The 18040-nt window shown below is 33.9% G+C and overlaps 1 pseudogene; it reads left to right on the top strand.

The window, feature by feature from the left end:
• The first annotated feature begins 592 nt into the window (after nucleotides 1–592).
• LOC149171281 (putative pentatricopeptide repeat-containing protein At3g23330 pseudogene) lies at nucleotides 593–1180 on the top strand (annotated as a pseudogene).
• The last annotated feature ends 16860 nt before the right edge of the window (nucleotides 1181–18040 follow it).

The following is an 18040-nucleotide window of genomic DNA, read 5'->3' as shown; positions in this document are numbered from 1 at the left end:
TCACAGGTCTTGCACTAATATACTTATTAAATAATTAAGAAAAAATGTTTAAATGAATAAAAAGGGACTAAACACCTAAATGATCGAGAAGAGAGTTATTACCTAAAACCCAACATTCAAAAGATACATATGAAACACTTCGTACTTATAAGGTGTTAAATAAAATTTATAATTCCAATCATTCTAATATAAAAATTGTTCATTATAAAGTTTAAAGTTATAAGTTAATTATTATTAATATATATGTATATATAAGTTATAGTTTTTAAAGTAATATGATGAATATTTGATAACTATTAAATTTGTTATTATAATTAATTTTTTTATAAAAGATAAAATATTATTAAACTTTATAAACATAAAATTATTAAAATTTAGAACATGACAATGACTTAAGAATATATGATTATTCTCACCTCACTCTACATGTAATGTAATATGCCAAATCAAATCTGAGAAGCACGGTGAAGAAGGCAGTGACCGCCTAGGAGGGTTACTTATCAAGCACGGAGAAGCAGAGGGGAGGATTTTTTTCGCTGGAAGAGGAGGACGGGAATGGGAATTTAGAGACCTGAACCAAAGCTGGGATGTAATGGTCTCATGGAATGCAATGATTACGGGATTTGCCGAGAACGGTCATAATGAGGATGCTCTGAAGCTTTTCAAACAAATGCAGTTGGCAGGTGCAAAGCTAGATTCAGAGATGTTTGCTCGAATCCTCCCACTTTGCGCCAACTTGGCAGCTCTGCAACAAGGTATAGAGATCCATGAAAAAATAATTAGAAGTGGATTTCAATCTGATGTCATTGTGGCCAATGCCCTAATTGACATGTATGCAAAATGTGGGAACATGCAAATGTCATATGAATTATTTGACAAAATGCAGCGACGAGATGTTGTCTCCTGGACAACGATGATTGCGGGATATGCTATGCATGGCTATGGTGAGGAGGCCCTCAAACTCTTCGAAGAAATGAAACATTCCGCCACTAGTCCAGACCATGGCACCATGCTTTGTGTTTTGTCTGCATGTAACCATGCAGGTTTAGTGGATGAGGGTTATCAATACTTCAATCAGATGAACCAATATTATCATATCTCACCCACAATGGAGCACTATCGGTGTATTTTTGACCTTCTTTCCGTTCTGGACGTCTGGATGAAGCACGAGACTTCATAGAGAAAATGCTAGTTGAGCGTGATGCTGCTGTGTGGATTTGTTTGCTTGGTGTCTGTAGGGTCCATAACAATTTAGAACTAGGGCAGTGTGTGTGGCAGAAAGCTTACTTGGGTTGGACCCCAAAAGTGATGTACCTTACGTGCTTCTTTCAAACATCTATGCTGCGGCTGGGAGTTGGGGTGACTTTGAAAAGGTTCGAAAAACTATGAAAGACAGAGGTGTCAGAAAGACAACTGGGTGTAGTTGGATTGAGGTCAATAAACAGGTGCATGCTTTCCTCTCGAGATATCAGTCTCAGCCTTTAGTTAAAATTTGATAATAAATGCATGTCAGAGGCCATTTTACCTTGTAAAAATACAGACAACATAAAAATCTATCCTAATTTTCTTCTCATGTCAAAACAAAGATATGGTAAAGGTTTGCACGTTTATATGTATATATGTAATATATATGTGATACATGGTTATGTAAAAACTTACAAAGAACCATTTATACCAAAGGGATGTTGGTTCAATGGTGAGGATGATGAGATGGCATGCTATTCCAGGTTTCCAATTCATGGGAGGTCCTCCAACCCTTGGCAGCATGGCTCGGGTGCAAGGTGCAAGTCTTGGGCAACTTTGGTGCAACAATTTCCCTTGTCATGGCATCTTAGCTTAATGTAAGTTTGACACTTTCTTGGTGGGTCATGTAAGAGGAAAATATTGCTTACAAAAACGAAAAAAAAGGGAACACTTTATGAATATATGTCAGGCAATCAAATAGATGACATGTCGTGAATGTCGTTTGGCTACTCTATTCTTAGACCATTAAAATTGGCATTGATCTATCTTAAACATGTATTTATTAAACACTTAGAGTGATCAAAACAATTGAGGTGCAAATCTCACAAATATTTGATCAATAAATCCAAGGTTAAAATGCATCTATGCCACTTTATTTAGAGTTGTTTAAATATGGTATGGTAATAACATGTTGGTGCTTCCATTCCCTTCTTTTTGAGGTTATTATATTTATTAAGAGATAAGAGAAACAAGAAACAGGTTTTTTTTCATTTCTTTAATTTTACATATGCACACACGCTTAAAATATTGAAAATCTCCCCTCATTCCTTTCTTTTTGAAGTGTTGAGGAACACCCCCTACCCAGATTTTCTCGCAGTGCTATTATTGGGAAGTCTACTATATCCTAGTATATTTAGGGCCAAATATTTTAGAATCAGATCATACCTCTTGCCAATGGTTAAGTATTAAACTCTAGTAGACATGTGAATCCATCTGCAAGAGTGTGTGGAGACTAGTCATGTTGAAGAAGAGAAATCTCAAGCGATGTCATTCCAAATGTAAAATTTTATCAATATTATCTAATTCTGCCAAATCTAATGAGCTATCAGAGAGTTTGGTCTCTTTCAATAGTTTCAGCCTTTAACATCTACTCTGAATAAAGCCTTCTTGTCAAACTCCATGTATGCATTTATGAATCTAGAGCTTAAATTTTGTGTCTTCATTTTTCCTTTGCAAACTTTTTTTATGGAAAATTTTAAGACTTTGATGAGTCCCACATGGTTTATAATGAAAGGTTGTACTTTTTGTTTATAGTTTTTTCATGTTTCTAACATTGGCAGAGCCAATTTTAAATGTCTTCAAGTGCAGGGTGTCTTTGACATTGTTTGTGTCTTAGACATAGTAAATCCTTAAAAGTTGTCTAGATGTGCAAATTGTAGCCACCCAAGTTTGACTCTTTCTGTAACTTAAACAATTTGGTAGGGTTATGTAATATTCCAGATTCATTTTTCATGAAACTTGTATACTTGATGACTATGAGAACCTTAAATATTGAGAATTGATATAGAAGAGGGTTTCAATCATAAACATAGGCGTTGCTAAGTCTATAACTCTTCATCCAGTGGGTACGGGTCAGCTTGCCATAAGGCAATATTTTTAATGTTCACAAACTTCAGCGGACAAGTAATATCTTAGAAGGTCAAACTATGCCCTTTCAAATCCTGTCACAGATCATTCCTTTGTTACTCCATTTTATTTATTTGAGACAATATTCCTCCACTTTTCCCAACACATTTTTGACATTTATTCTACATTTGTACAATCTTCCATGGATATATCATATAAGTTTGAATCTGAAATTTTCCCTTATTTTGCCCATGATACCTAAGACACTATCTTCTTTGGATTAGTCCTAAATCTCATGTTACCTGGTTTTATTTTTATTTTTCCTTTATTGACAAAGTTTTCTAAACATTTGATTAATTTAGTCCATCTTTCACACAAACAATTTTCTAGTGGACAAAGTTATGCACCATCATTCAACCCGTCTCCTATTTATCTAATCTAACTAGGAATTGAAGTCTTGAAACATTGAACTTGAACTTTATTCTTCTTTTTAAAGTGATTTGGAATCGCTTTATATAAATAACCAAAATTTCATGTTTATTCTTTGCAACACAGCATTTTTCCAATATTTATAGAAAGCTTTATTATTTCTCTCGTAGTAGACCAAGTGTACTACAAATGACACAAGCCCATGTACATTTTGTTTTGCTTTGAAATTTTGGCCCCCCTTTCCCTTATATAAAGAATTCTAGGAATTTCAAATGTCTAATGGAAATCAGAGGATTATGACAATGATTAATACTTTCTTGCTTTCACAATCTTTCTAGAGTAGCATTGTTTCTATACAACTACATTGAAAAAACTCTTATAGTACCTAAAGTTGTAAGGACTATAGCAATTGATTTTCCCTTTGACTCTTATTAATTTTTGTTTGATTAACACAATATCTAAAGTTTGACTTTGAAAATATAAATAGATAGTTTTTAATATATATTTTTTTTTCAACAAATTTTATTGGACAATAAGTTTGTAGTTTTAGACTACTTATTATGGTTTATATTATATTTGTATATTATTGGAGATAGAATTCATGGTTTATATTATATTTTTGAATTATATTATTTTATTGAATGTAGATCATGATAAATAGGAAGTATTCATTAATCCTTACATCGTTCTTCAAGAAGATGAATTTAAATGTAAAACATGAATTTTTGCCATTGTAGTAATTTGCAAATGCTTGTTAATACCCATGTTGGAATCCCAAATTGGAACATGGGATTACAAAGTGAAAGGGATAGGGCCCAAATTCCATTAACCTAAATTCTCGTAAGCACATCCTTTCTTTTTTACTTAAATTAGATTAACTCTTGTAGTTTAGGGTTCTAAAACATTGCACCTACGGAGCAGAGATTGTGCAAAAGCCAGTTCTTCACCTTTATGTCGGGACATTAGGTAACGTTATGCTGTCCAGGGATTCACAACTGTACTTTGCAACCTTGTTACATCCCAGTCTTGGAAGTCTTACCACACTTACTAATTTTTAGAAGGCATCCAATGGTCATTTGCATTCATGAATGACCAGTCAATTTTGGAATGAGTATTTTCCTATTCCTGTACTTAGGAGAGTTGATTCTGAAGGATATCTTCCAACTATTTATAAGACCCATTATAGCTAAACTGGGAGATTTTATATTTGTCAAAGTTGGATGCAAATATGTTTTAGACCTGCACTAAAATGTTTAAGTCTTGGAATCGTTAATAGCATTGGAATAAAATCTGGATGCCTTGTAGATGATGTTCCTCATTTAATCAACACTTAAATTTTTCTCCATTGTCAATTTCTAGTTGCAGGTTATGTTAATTTTCTAAATCTGTTTAACATACTGCAGTGTTTCATAGGCCTTGTATCACATGGCTATTCGTAAACAACCTCTTAAATGCTCGAGGATGTATCGTGATATGGAAAACATGTCCAAAGTTTATTTGAATGCTAAATATTTGAACATCCTGAGTTTTAGTAACCACAGATTTTATAATTCCTCTACTTGGTGTTTTGTTCACCCTTTTGGCAAGCATTAAAGCACATCCTTGAGCTAACTTATTTCTATAATTTCACTCCATTGGTTGATTGAAAATTTGGCATCAAACTTGATGTGGGCAAGAGTAATATATGTTGAGGGGCTGGCATATAAGGGAAAGACAATATTTTGAAAATGCTATAAGCTCACACCATGTGAAGTTGGCTTTAATATGTAAATGTTGATGACCTATATGTATGCGTTGCGACTAAATAAGTGCAAGTGATAAAGTTTAAATATTAAAATAGTTGCACAACGAAAAAGTTTCAGGGTTATCCATTTTGGGTTGTTCCCGACTGAATGAATGGTCATCCCTTTTTAGCTAAGTCGAGAAACATTATGTAATGCCTCACCTTATCTTTCCATGAGTTCTTTTATGTGGCACTTAATGTTGTTTCCCTGTTAAAAATTATTTTCTTTCTCAAAGCAAATTGGAAGCCCATGAGAATAAGTTGAAAATTGCAGTGAATATTGCATCGAAAGGAGAGAATAAGCTTGAAATTTATATGTTATTTTAATGCACACTGGAAACCAATAAGAATAAGTTGAAAAATGTAATGGACACTGCAGCAAAAGGATGGAATAATATTTTTTTATCAACAGGTTTACAATTTGTAAGCTTTGTTTTTCTACCCTCTCATAGTTGCCCATTATGTAATGCCTCACCTTATCTTTCCATGAGTTCTTTTATGTGGCACTTAATGTTGTTTCCCTGTTAAAAATTATTTTCTTTCTCAAAGCAAATTGGAAGCCCATGAGAATAAGTTGAAAATTGCAGTGAATATTGCATCGAAAGGAGAGAATAAGCTTGAAAGTTATATGTTTTTTTAATGCACACTGGAAACCAATAAGAATAAGTTGAAAAATGTAATGGACACTGCAGCAAAAGGATGGAATAATATTTTTTTATCAACAGTTTTACAATTTGTAAGCTTTGTTTTTCTACCCTCTCATAGTTGCCCATGTGTTAGAACTCTATGGCAAGTACTAAGTTGCCACACAACTCTTGTTATCGTTGTTACAGACCTAAAATCTAACTTATACATGAAGGCAATCTAATGTTGTGTCAAACTATTACCCAATTCATTGCCAATTAGCTTAGAATGAGGCTTCTTGCAATCTTGTGGAAGAAGAACCAAATGGAATGAAACAAATTATCATTAGTATGTGAAACATGAATGATTGTATATTGCATGTTTATTTGTTGCTCTCTTTTGTTCATATTGTTCTCCAGCAAAGGTTGTTGATAAAATTGTGAATCTGTGTTGTGAATACAACCTTGTGTGCAACCATTTAGCCATTCATTCATCATGACCATGTAACATTGATTCAAATCATGAAACCTGTTGAATGGGTTGAATCCTTCATCTTCCATTGGAATTAAGTGATTGAGATTTAAACTTCCATCATTGTAAGTCTAAGTCTATGGTGTTCATCATATTGTTGTCTTTTTCATTATGCCAAAAGAGTACAGTTTTTTTTAGTATCCTTAAGATTTCATATTTCCATTAACCTGCATATGATACTGAATATTTCAAATTATTTAAGTTTGTATTGTATTTTTCATTATGCCAAAAGAGTACATTTTTTTGTATCCTTAAACTTTCATATTTCCATTAACATTGTTATTGAGGCTTTTGGACTAGTCAATAAACTAGTTTATCCATACTTGAACTAGTTCATTTTACAAGTTGGATATATACAAGTTATAAATGCGTTAAGAAACTTATGTTGTATTTTAATAATTTTTACTTATTTGGTTCAATATTGTTTGTGTGAGCATATCTTGCTAATCTTTAATTGAGATTGTAAAGTTAATCATTACCAAGACATTATTATTCTACAATGACACAACTTGTTGGTTTTTCTAGTTGGGAATAGATCTTTCTTTTCCTATAATTACGTGTCATGTGAGTCCACTATACCATTCATTCACGGGACAACGGTTATAATTATATCATATTTATATTTATTGAAGTAGATTGTACTATAATTGTTTTCGAAACAAATAACTTTGGTATATTGAAAGGATGGAATTGTAAAGTTATATATAACATAATTTACTACCTTATACACATTTCATATTCAAAAGTAAACAAATCTGTAAAAAAAAGACCAAAACTATAATTTTTGTCATCAAGAGTGTGCACAAATGATAGAGTGAAGACTGAGATTTTAAATGAAGTGTTAACCAATCTCTAAAAACAAAGATCATATAAGAGTATAAGTGTTTATGCCCTCCAAAACAGTAGTGGTATAATGTACATATTTTCATATAAATATTTTATATTTTGTGAATTATTTTGGACATGTGAATGTGAATATATTTTACATGGAATTTGTATATATCTTCTATCATAAAAACATTTTGTAGTCTCTTCTAACAAAGTAGTATCTCATTTATGAAAATAATGGATTATTTTATACAAACAATAACTATTTTCCAATAAATAGCTTAAGTGTTATATAGGGAACAAAGATGGAGGGTTAAAGAGTTTCCCAAGTTATACTCTATCATTTTGCTTGGAATACCATTGGGTAAATGACATGTGAACAAAGATAGAGGGTTAAAGAGTTCCCCAAGTTATACTCTATCATTTTGCTTTAAATACCATTGCGTAAATGACATGTGTAAACATTATATTAGAAAGAGAAAAATTACACAAGCACTAAGTAGCCAAGGTTTGGAACCTGATCTTGACTATGATTCATATGACTATTTTTTTACCATATTATTGTCACATGGATCATGTAATGGCGAAACATGAATCGTAAATTCATGAATCAAAAAGATCGTGGGAAATTGATATGGCCAAATAAGGAAATCAAATTCATGATAGAGGATATGTGTGAAGCTTCACATGGAATAGTTTTAGTTGTATAGAGGGCATTCAAAATAACAATATGACATGTGACTCAAGCATTCCTAAATAAATAGTCATAGACTTGTTTTATTAGGAGCTCTTACATGTGAAGAGTCAATGTCATTAGCCTCCTTGAAAATTTTCTATACCTACACAAAATTATATGATTATCCTATCAAGGATAATTTTAGGGGCGAATGTTAGCCTTTTGGCGAAATTAAGGGGTTTTAAATTTTTAGTGGGCGAATATTTTGTATCATAGTACATTTTTACAAATCACCTCAAATAGCCCACCTTATTTTAAGGGAGAGGGTAAAAAAGGTAAATTTAGCCCTCGAAATTAGGACTTACAACCTTCCATTCGCCCATTTTCAAAAATAGGTTTTATTTAAGTGAATCCATTCGCCCATTTTCAAGAATAGGTTTTATTTAAGTGAATCCTATGGGCCAAATACCATATTTATAAAAGAGGTATGGTAAATTAATAAAAATATAAATAAATGAGAGGTATGGTAAATAAATAAAACATTTTTTATATTTACTCCATAAGTCACCTTATATACATGTAAGGGTGTAAACAAATAAAAATATAAGTAAAGTGGATGTATGGTAAATAAATAAAATGTTTTTTATATTTACTCCATAAGTCACCTTATATACATGTAAGGGTGTAAACAAATAAAAATATAAGTAAAGTGGAGGTATGGTAAATAAATAAAACGTCTTTTTATACTTACTCAAAATGTATGGTAAATAAATAAAAATATAAATAAACTAGATGTATCGTAAATAAATAAAACCTCTTTTTATATTTAGTCCATAACCCTCGTTCTATTTATGAAGGCTCAAGAAAGAGGTTTTATTTAAGTGAATCCTATGGGCCAAATACCATATTTGTAAAAAAGGTATGGTAAATTAATAAAAATATAAATAAACGAGAGGTATGGTAAACAAATAAAACATTTTTTTATATTTACTCCATAAGTCACCTTATATTTACGAACACTCAAAAAATGGGTTATATTTAGGTGAAACCTATGGCCAAAATACTATGGGACAAATACCATGGACTAGATTGTTATTAATACCATGCAAAAAAACCATTATTAACCCTAATATTAGAATTAATAAAAACAAAAATGGCACATGGTATTGACCCATGGTATTCACCAAAATGGCACATGGTATTGACCCATGGTATTCACCTGGAATGTAGCCTATTTAAATGGGGGAATTAAACCAGCATGTAGCCTATGCTAAGATTCACTAGGAATTTACAAAGTTTTATTATTTAGTGAAAGACTCGCCAAGATCTTACAATAATTTATAATTGAGTAAAATATTCGCCGTAGCCTATGCTAAGATTCACTAGGAATTTACAAAGTTTTATTATTTAGTGAAAGACTCGCCAAGATCTTACAATAATTTATAATTGAGTAAAATATTCGCCATGCCTGCCTGGTGAGAGATTCGCCAAAAAATTATATATACATATTATATTATTATATTATTGATAAAATCGCCTTCCATTTTTCCTATATACCATGGAGATTCACCATTTATTATATTTATAAATTTAGGGGGGTTCTTAAAATTTTCCCTGTATCCTACCACATTTGTTGTTTTATTATTTTATGTTTTGAAATATCAATGAAAATCACAAGTTATCATTGGATGCATTTCTCTTTAATTAAGTGAACTATTATATGGATTTGTATTTATTTAATCCTTCATTTGAAATAGATGGAACTTGAGCAGGCACCACCTCAATTGTTGTAAAAGACAATACTGAAAATAAAGAGGTTAATATTTAGGAGCAGACTTTGAAGAGAAGCAACTAGATACCCAAATTGAGAGGGACATTTGGAGAGGGCAAAGGTGCAATAGGCATTGAATTGGATACACAAAAGGCACCTCATAAATGATTTCCCAAGGTTTTATTTCAAATGTTGTTCCCATGTTGGAATCAGTGCTTTAAGGTTTTGTTTTATATTTGCTATGATTCTCCTTGCCCATGAAGTGTTACTTTTGAAGTAGGCTAATGAAATGAGTACTCCACAAAGTTGCTTCTAAAATGTGGTTACTTTCATGACATTTTAACAATAGAACGACTAATCATATAATTTTTGAGCTAACATGAAATCTCGTTTTTACTTCATTTTGATTTACTAGCATTATAAAAACAAAGATTAAAATATTTTTTTTAAGAATGTAATTTTAACTATTGGAATAGAAATATTACTTGAAATGAATGCCATGATTTTTTGTTTATATGCAAGATTTATAACCCCTCCTCAAATTTCATGGGGAGGGGTTGAGGATGGGAACCACCTTTGGGGGAATTAAACTATCCCAAGGGGTGTCCAAGCTCGATCGAGCTTTGCAAAATCCTGGTGATAGCGTCCCACTGGTGGGCATATTGTTCTTCCACCCAACATTGGGACTAGCCCTGACCTAGGCTCAGCCTAGTTCGAAAAAAAAAAAAAAAAAATTAATAATTTCTAATGTGAAGGCAAAATATGTTCACCAAATAAGTTATTAGTCCCTATCAAGGACTATAGTAATCAGTTTTCCAGTTGATCCATATTACTTTTCCTTCGACTTTATATGTGTGTCGATTATAATGTTTAACATAGGAAAATAAAGATATATTTTATAATATAATAACAAATTTTGTTTTTCTAAAATATTATTTACTAATATGTTTGAGGTCTTATTACAACCTTCATATCATTCAATGTTTAGGATTAATTACGTAATTAATATACTAAGCTTCATTGCGTAGTGTTTGAAATCTACAACATGAGTGTGCCAACAATCGAACGTTGTGGTTTTCCAAATTGGGAGGCTTACTCTTCGTCCTATGATAAAATCAAGTTTAATAAATAATAATCATCATCGATTGCGATGAAAATTTTTAAATTATTATATCTTTGAACAAGCATTTGCGTCTCTTTTCTCACAGTTTTAACCCTAATACACTAAACTTTTAGATGTAATTGCATGTGAACCAAAATAGAAAAAAGGCCATATGTCCTTGCACTTTAAATCCATAAATTATGTCAAAATTCTTGGATTGGTGTGTAGATGTCCTACAACCATTAATGATTAATGCTATTCAACTAATGTTCATCATTGAGGCTAGATAGCTTGTGTGTTATTTGATGCTTTGATTTATCTTCAGGAGTAGTATAGATTTGAGAAAAGGTGGATTTCAATCAGAAATTTTGACAATTTTAGCTTTAGCTTGAACCTAGAAGAATAAAATGTACAAGTGCATTGTTGATTCTATGTCATTAAATTGCGAATTTATACGACATAACATTGATATCAAAGCCATTGTTGTAAAGTGAATTGTTTTTAGGTACATATCAGTTGTCTTCAAGATTTGTCATCATTTTTATTTAGATTTTTGACTTATTTCATTTATTAAATGTTCTAGATTCAAGAATAATTGAAGCATCCATTATGTGGTCATTGTTGGGAAATGAAGTGAGTCATGGTCTTAGTTTTAATTTTTTGGGGGGGTGGTTGATTGTAAAATGTATTTTGTAGCAAATGAAATTTGAGTTTTTTTTTAAATTATATTTGATTATTATAAGGCAAGTAGTAGTTTACATATTAAAGAAATTGATTGATTAATCATGGTTATTAAACTTGAGCTATGTGTAGTAATTGGCCTTAGGTGGTAGATAATGGCTACTCAAATTTGTTTTAGGAAACAATGTGTTTCAGATTGAATTATGTAAGTCATTTAGTTTGGGTTTGATATATTAGAGAATTGATTAATTGGTTTTGGCTAGTGAACTTGAGCTATATGTAGTAATTAACCTTTGGAAATGGATAATGGATATTCAATTATGTTGTAGGAAATGATGTGTCTTAAAATGGATTATGTAAGCAGTTCGTGAAAGTGATATAACACCCAATTTGGAATAGTTCACCATTAGAAGGGACATCTATTGTTCTTGTAAGTTGAATGATTGCATAGCATTTGATATTGTGGCAATTGCATATTGTTATCTAGTATAGCATATGAAAATTGTCTAAGTTTTAAAACTATCTAAAGAAGTCTTGTAGGTCTCCAAATTGAAGTGCACTTCCATTTTATTTTATTTTTACTAAAGTGCTTAGATTGTAACATTTTTAGCTTAGGAATTATTTTCTTCTCAATGTTCTTCAATATGTACAAAGGGATCCCAATCCATTTTCCACTTTCAAACTAGGTTTTAGTAGAGTTTAGTTCCTACAAACTTAATGAACAACCATTCTACAAGGTTCTAAGGATGTTTTACTACTCAACCTAGTATCTTGCTAAAGTAAAATATGATTTCACTATCTCTAGTTTTCCACCCTTCTTCTACATTTCTTCTTAAGGATAACCCATTTTCTTTCATGGAGATTGAATGGTAATGCTCCCCCATAACTTCCAACAAAATGGTTGGTGAGAGGGGTAACAGGATTTTGTTTGAACTTTTCATGGATGGGTGAAAGTAGGAAGTGGTTATACTTCCCAAAAAAATGGAGTCTTTCCTTTCCTCCTTTCTATTCCCACTATCATATCTTTATAAAAATGAAAGTTAGCATTTTCACTATCCACTAGCAACATTAAAAGAAAGGAGGTTGGAATATGGCACATGGTAAATAAGAAAAAGGACAAGATTAAGAGATGCGAGTTAAATAGGATTATATTATTCCCCTTGGACCCCATCACTTCTTCCCCTTTAGTGGATTCATAGACCTTAGGTACTCTTTCTCAATTAGCCTTGGACCTTAGGTACTCTTTCTCAACATACATGATTACAAATGCTAAGCATACCATGTAAATGCTACCACATGGTCCTTATTAAAACATTTACATATGCTTAATCATTCATTAGTGATGTATTGCGCCCTAGCCACCCACCAAGGCACATTACCACCTAAAAACTATGAATTTTTTTCTTAAATTGGCCCATAATTATTTTGATACCATGAATTATTATGCCCACCATGGCACCACAATCAACCAAATTTTGAATAATTACTCTATGACATAGCTAGATCATCCTACCAAGCTTAATTCCAAGTACTCATGGTACCTTAATTAATCTTTGTTGATGCATACCTAATGCATACTATATGATATTTAGCAATAATTATGAATTGAACAACAATATAAACATGTGTAACATAATGAAACATGGACAATATATAATTATTAGAGTACCATAGCATTAAACACATATAAAAGCATAAATAGAGAATTCATGTTTTATAAATTACCAATTGATTGCAAACCTCAAATGTCCCACCCAACCAAATACCACATTTCTCCAAATCTATTAGCAATGGGTCAACCTTGAGTTGGGGCTATGACTTCACTGGGGAAAAAGCTCACTTAAAGCCACTATGGTCATACAGTTGGCACAACAAGGTTTGGGCCAAGGTATTAAACTCAAGAAACACAACAAAAGGTTTGGGCCAAGGTCTCTCATCCATCATTAGTCTATAAAACCAAGGTAATGCACCCCTTTCTCTGCATCTACAGTTCCTCAAGCTGTGTCATTACCTTTCTAGGGCTTTAGCACAAGCCAAGAAGGAAATCAAAAATCCTTGTGGCTCCAGTTGTTCCAAGTAATATTAGGTGTCTATAGGTACATTCCATGCCTCACACTAGGGAACTTATCTCCACACTTCTCCCTCCATGGCTCCAACCTTCCCCATGACAACCCAAAGAGAAGTGCGCACACACCTAAATCCACCTAGGATCCATAACGTAAACATAGTACCAAGGGGATCTCACTCTCCCTAAAGTAAGTAAAATGTTCAAAATGATGGAATGGAATGGTTAAAATGGTCAAGATGTTAGTGACTTACTAATCCTCACTTTATATATACATGTGCCAAAAATGACAAGTGGCACTTTAGGAACTCACTTACCCTAACACTTGAATATGTGTTCCACCTCGTTGGGAACTTAGGATAAAACTTTAAAATAATGACCTAGGCTTACTTTTATTTTTTTTTAACTTATCTACCTAGGTTTAAGCCCCCTTTCCCACCTGTGGATTCTTAGGCCCCCATCTCTCTTGCCTAACTTAGTTTGTAACAATGCCATATTTTATTATAATGAGTGTAATTACACATTACATTTCTAGGCTCATTGACCTTTAAGCACGTAAACTCTTCAACCTAAAACCATAGAGGATCTCTAGCCCTAAAATATATATTCATAAGCACACATGCCCCAAAACACTTATGTACATAGCCATGCAAGTCCAACACACCCTAGCTCACCATCATAATAGAAATATACAAATACACATAGGGGTCAACCTAGGGATGTTACATCACCCCGCCCCTCCTTATTTATGCATTTTCCTTAATGTATAATATGCATATTTACATTCAAAATTTTTCAAAAAGTTGAGGGTACTCCTCCCTCATGACATCTGTATGCTCCCATGTTGCCTCTTTAGGACTATAACACATCCATTGCACCTTTATAAGGATGATGGCTCAATTCTATAGCACCTTAATCTTCTTGCCCAAAATTCACACTAGTAGGATCTGGAGGTCTCCCTTGTGCCCCAATTGGATGACAATCCAATCAAGTGCCTTATTTCTTAAGAAAATATACATGAAACACATTATGAATATGCATGGAGGTAAGCAATGCAAGCCTATGTGCAAGCAGACTAATCCTTTCTAAGTTTTTAAATAGCCCACAATATTTGGTTGTCAACTTTAGGTATATTCCCAGTCTCAATAACATTTTCTTAGATTTTTCTTTTAGGAAGGCATGGCCTCCCACTCTAAAATCCTTATTTATCTTGCCTTTTCCTGCATACTTCTTCTACATGTCCTGGGAAACCTTCAAGTTTTGTTTAATTATCATTATTTTCTCTTCCATTTCTTGGAGCAAATCTAACCTAATAATAGCCTTGTCAATTGGGTTATCTCAACTCATAGGTTTGTTGTATTTCTTAATATACAAAACCTCAAATGGGCTCATCTTCAAAGATTCTTGATCCCCATTATTGTATGAAAACTCCACCAAATGCAAGTATTTATTTCATCTTGTTGGCTTCTCCATCACATACATCCTTAAAATATATTTAATCACCTAATTAATTCTCTTTGTTTTCCCATATGACTTTGGTGATATGTTTTACAAAAGCTCATGTAAATCCCAAGTCCTTTAAATATCATTTTCCAAAAAATAAATGTGAACTTGGATTCCCTGACTAAAAATAATTGCTTTAGGCAGTCTATCTATCCTAGCAATTTCTCTCTTATATATTTCCACAATTTTGGTTGCTTTATGTATGGACCTTACTGGAATAAAACGGAGAGTATTAGTGAGTTTATCCACCACCACAATTACAGAGTCATGTTGCCTCATAGTGGTGATAAAATATATTGATACTACTTCCCGTTTCCACTTAGAAATGGGTATTGGTTATAGTAATCCAACTGGATGTCTATGCTTAGCCTTCACCCTTTGGCCCTTTATACACTTGACTATATAATCAACCAATTCATTTTTCATACCTAGCCAAAAATATTGATTTCTGATAGTTGATATAGTCTTCTAGTACCTTGAATGTCCAACATGGGGTACATTATGCATCTCACTCAACACTAATTTCTTTAATCCTTGTGAATTCGGCACATGAATTCTCCCCTTGTGCATGACGATTCCATCCTTTTTCAGCTCAAAATATTTATCCATATAAATTTCCACATAAATTTAAATAAATCATCCATATAAATTTCCACAGAGTCATGGGGTAGCTCTGCAAAGATGCTCAGGATTGCCCTATGAAAAGTGGCAAGGGCATTGCATAATCCAAAAGCAAGGACCCTATAAGAAATGGTATCCCAAGGACAAGTGAAGGTGGTTTTATCTTGGTCCTCTAGGCTGATCTGGATTTGATTGTAACCACTGAATCCATCCAGGAAAGAGAAGAACTTCTTTCCTACTAGACCATCTAATACTTGGTCAATGAAAGGTAGAGGGAAATGGTCCTTTTTTGTGGCTTTGTTTAGCTCTTTGTAGTCCACACAGATCCTCCACTTCCCATTCTTCTTTGGGACCAGAACCAGAGGAGACACCCACTCACTATCTGAGATGGGGTAAATGAACCCTGCATCCAACAACTTCTGCAGTTCTTCTTTAACTATATCTTTAAGGGTTGGGTTCATTCTCCTCTGAGGTTGGTGCACTAGCTTGTAGTCTTCCTTGATGTAAATGTGGTGAGCACACATAGAAGGGTACACTCCCTTAATTTCCTTATAACTCCAGGAAAAGGCATCCAGATGTTTTCTTAGCATGTCACATAACTCCTCTTCCTGAGGTGCAGAAAGAGAGGGGTTGATTTTCAATGTTCTGGCCCAAATTTTATCATCTTGACATGAGTGGGACTTGAGTCGTCTAGGCACAAATTATTCCAAGGGTTATCTTCAGCTTTGTTTACTAACTCCTCAAGAGACATGGTGTTGGGGGGATGATTGTAGAGGATTTGCTCAATCAGGTCGTCTTCATCAGGTTGCCCCCCTCCTATAGCGGCATCTAGGGTACAGATTGGGGAAGAGTAGACTTCATCTTCCTCCTCCTATTATAACCATAAAGGTAAGTCATGCTCTAGAGATGGTTGAGCAGGCGGGTACAAGACAAATTATTTGGACAAATGCCCATTTTTAATGGTCATATTCCCAGCCCTACAACTTATGTAAGCATCAGCAGTGGCTAACCATGGCCTTCCAAGGATGAGAGAATAACCATTGAACTTGGTATTAGGTTGGAGAACTAAGAAGTCAGCAGGGTATTCCCAGGAATCAATGGAGATCATCACATCCTTAATAACTCCCTCAGGAGCTACTATAGATTTGTCTACAAGTTGCAGGAGGGTTGCGGTCTTCCTTAATAATCCTTGGAGATTCAATTTAAGCATAGTCTCCTTAGCCATCACATTGATGGCAACCCCAATATCAATCAAGGTATGGGGGACAATGATACCATCGATGTGCACATCTACCACATGACTTCCAGGATCTAGATACTTCAGGCAAATCACTCGCCCCAACATTAAGTCAGACAATTGTCCACTGACATTAATGGTAGGGTTGTCTTTCTTTCACCTCCCAGGATGTTTGAAGCATTTATCCTTGATTAAATTGTTGTAGATGAGGATATGCTTAATATCTTGGAGGAGCGGGATTTTAACACACATGTTTTTCAATTCACCCAGAAGTTCAGTCTCTTCTAGGGTGTGCTGGATAGGATGGATTAACCTCTCAAGAAAAGGAGGTGGATTGGCTTGAGGAACATTCTCCTCCTTTTCCTCTTCAAGATCCTCAGGTGGAGATGGAGGTTGATTATCTGGAAGAACTCTTCCAGACCTAAGGTTGGTTTCTTGAATTTCCACATAATAGGCAAGGTAAGATGTTTCCCCACTATAGACCTATTGTGCTTGTTTTTTGTTCGGGTTCTGATTTGGTTGAGCAGGAATTTGAGTTTTCTTAGGTGGAGCAGGGTGAAGGAGCTATGGTTGAGATGGAGGTGGAGGCAATAAGGCTGGAGATTGATTGTATGGGGGTCTCCACCCCTGGGATGGTGTATTCCACTGAGGTTGTGGAGGAGCATATGGCTGAAATGATTGATCGGCAGGTTGGGAATGGTATTGAGGTGAAAATACTAGGGAGAAGGTGTGGACCATGAAGGACTAGCAGGAGGGAACCAAGGGGGATTGGATGCATTCTGGTTAGGGTTGTAATATGAATAGGATGCCCCTTGCATGCCTTGCTGGTTTGGTCAAGTTCCTTAATGCATTCTTTGGTTGATATAGCAGAGTTGTTCAGTCACCCCTTCAGTTCCCTGATACACAACTTTCAATCATGCAGATAAGGGCACTTTTCTATGGAGTGGTTCTCCTCACAGACCAAGTAGATCTCTATAAGATTCAATGGACATTCATATCTAGGGTGCCTTCTGGTGCATCTAGGGAAAAATACAGCTAATGCTCTTTCTGCTTCTTCCTGCTTCCTCTTGATTTGCATGGTGTCCATTTGCAAAGAAAG

Source organism: Pinus tabuliformis, chromosome 4_2 (assembly GCF_031772625.1).
Source record: "Pinus tabuliformis cultivar Carrire ecotype Pingquan chromosome 4_2, CPIR1, whole genome shotgun sequence".
Taxonomy (NCBI): domain Eukaryota; kingdom Viridiplantae; phylum Streptophyta; class Pinopsida; order Pinales; family Pinaceae; genus Pinus; species Pinus tabuliformis.
This window is presented reverse-complemented; position numbering and strand designations above follow the sequence as displayed.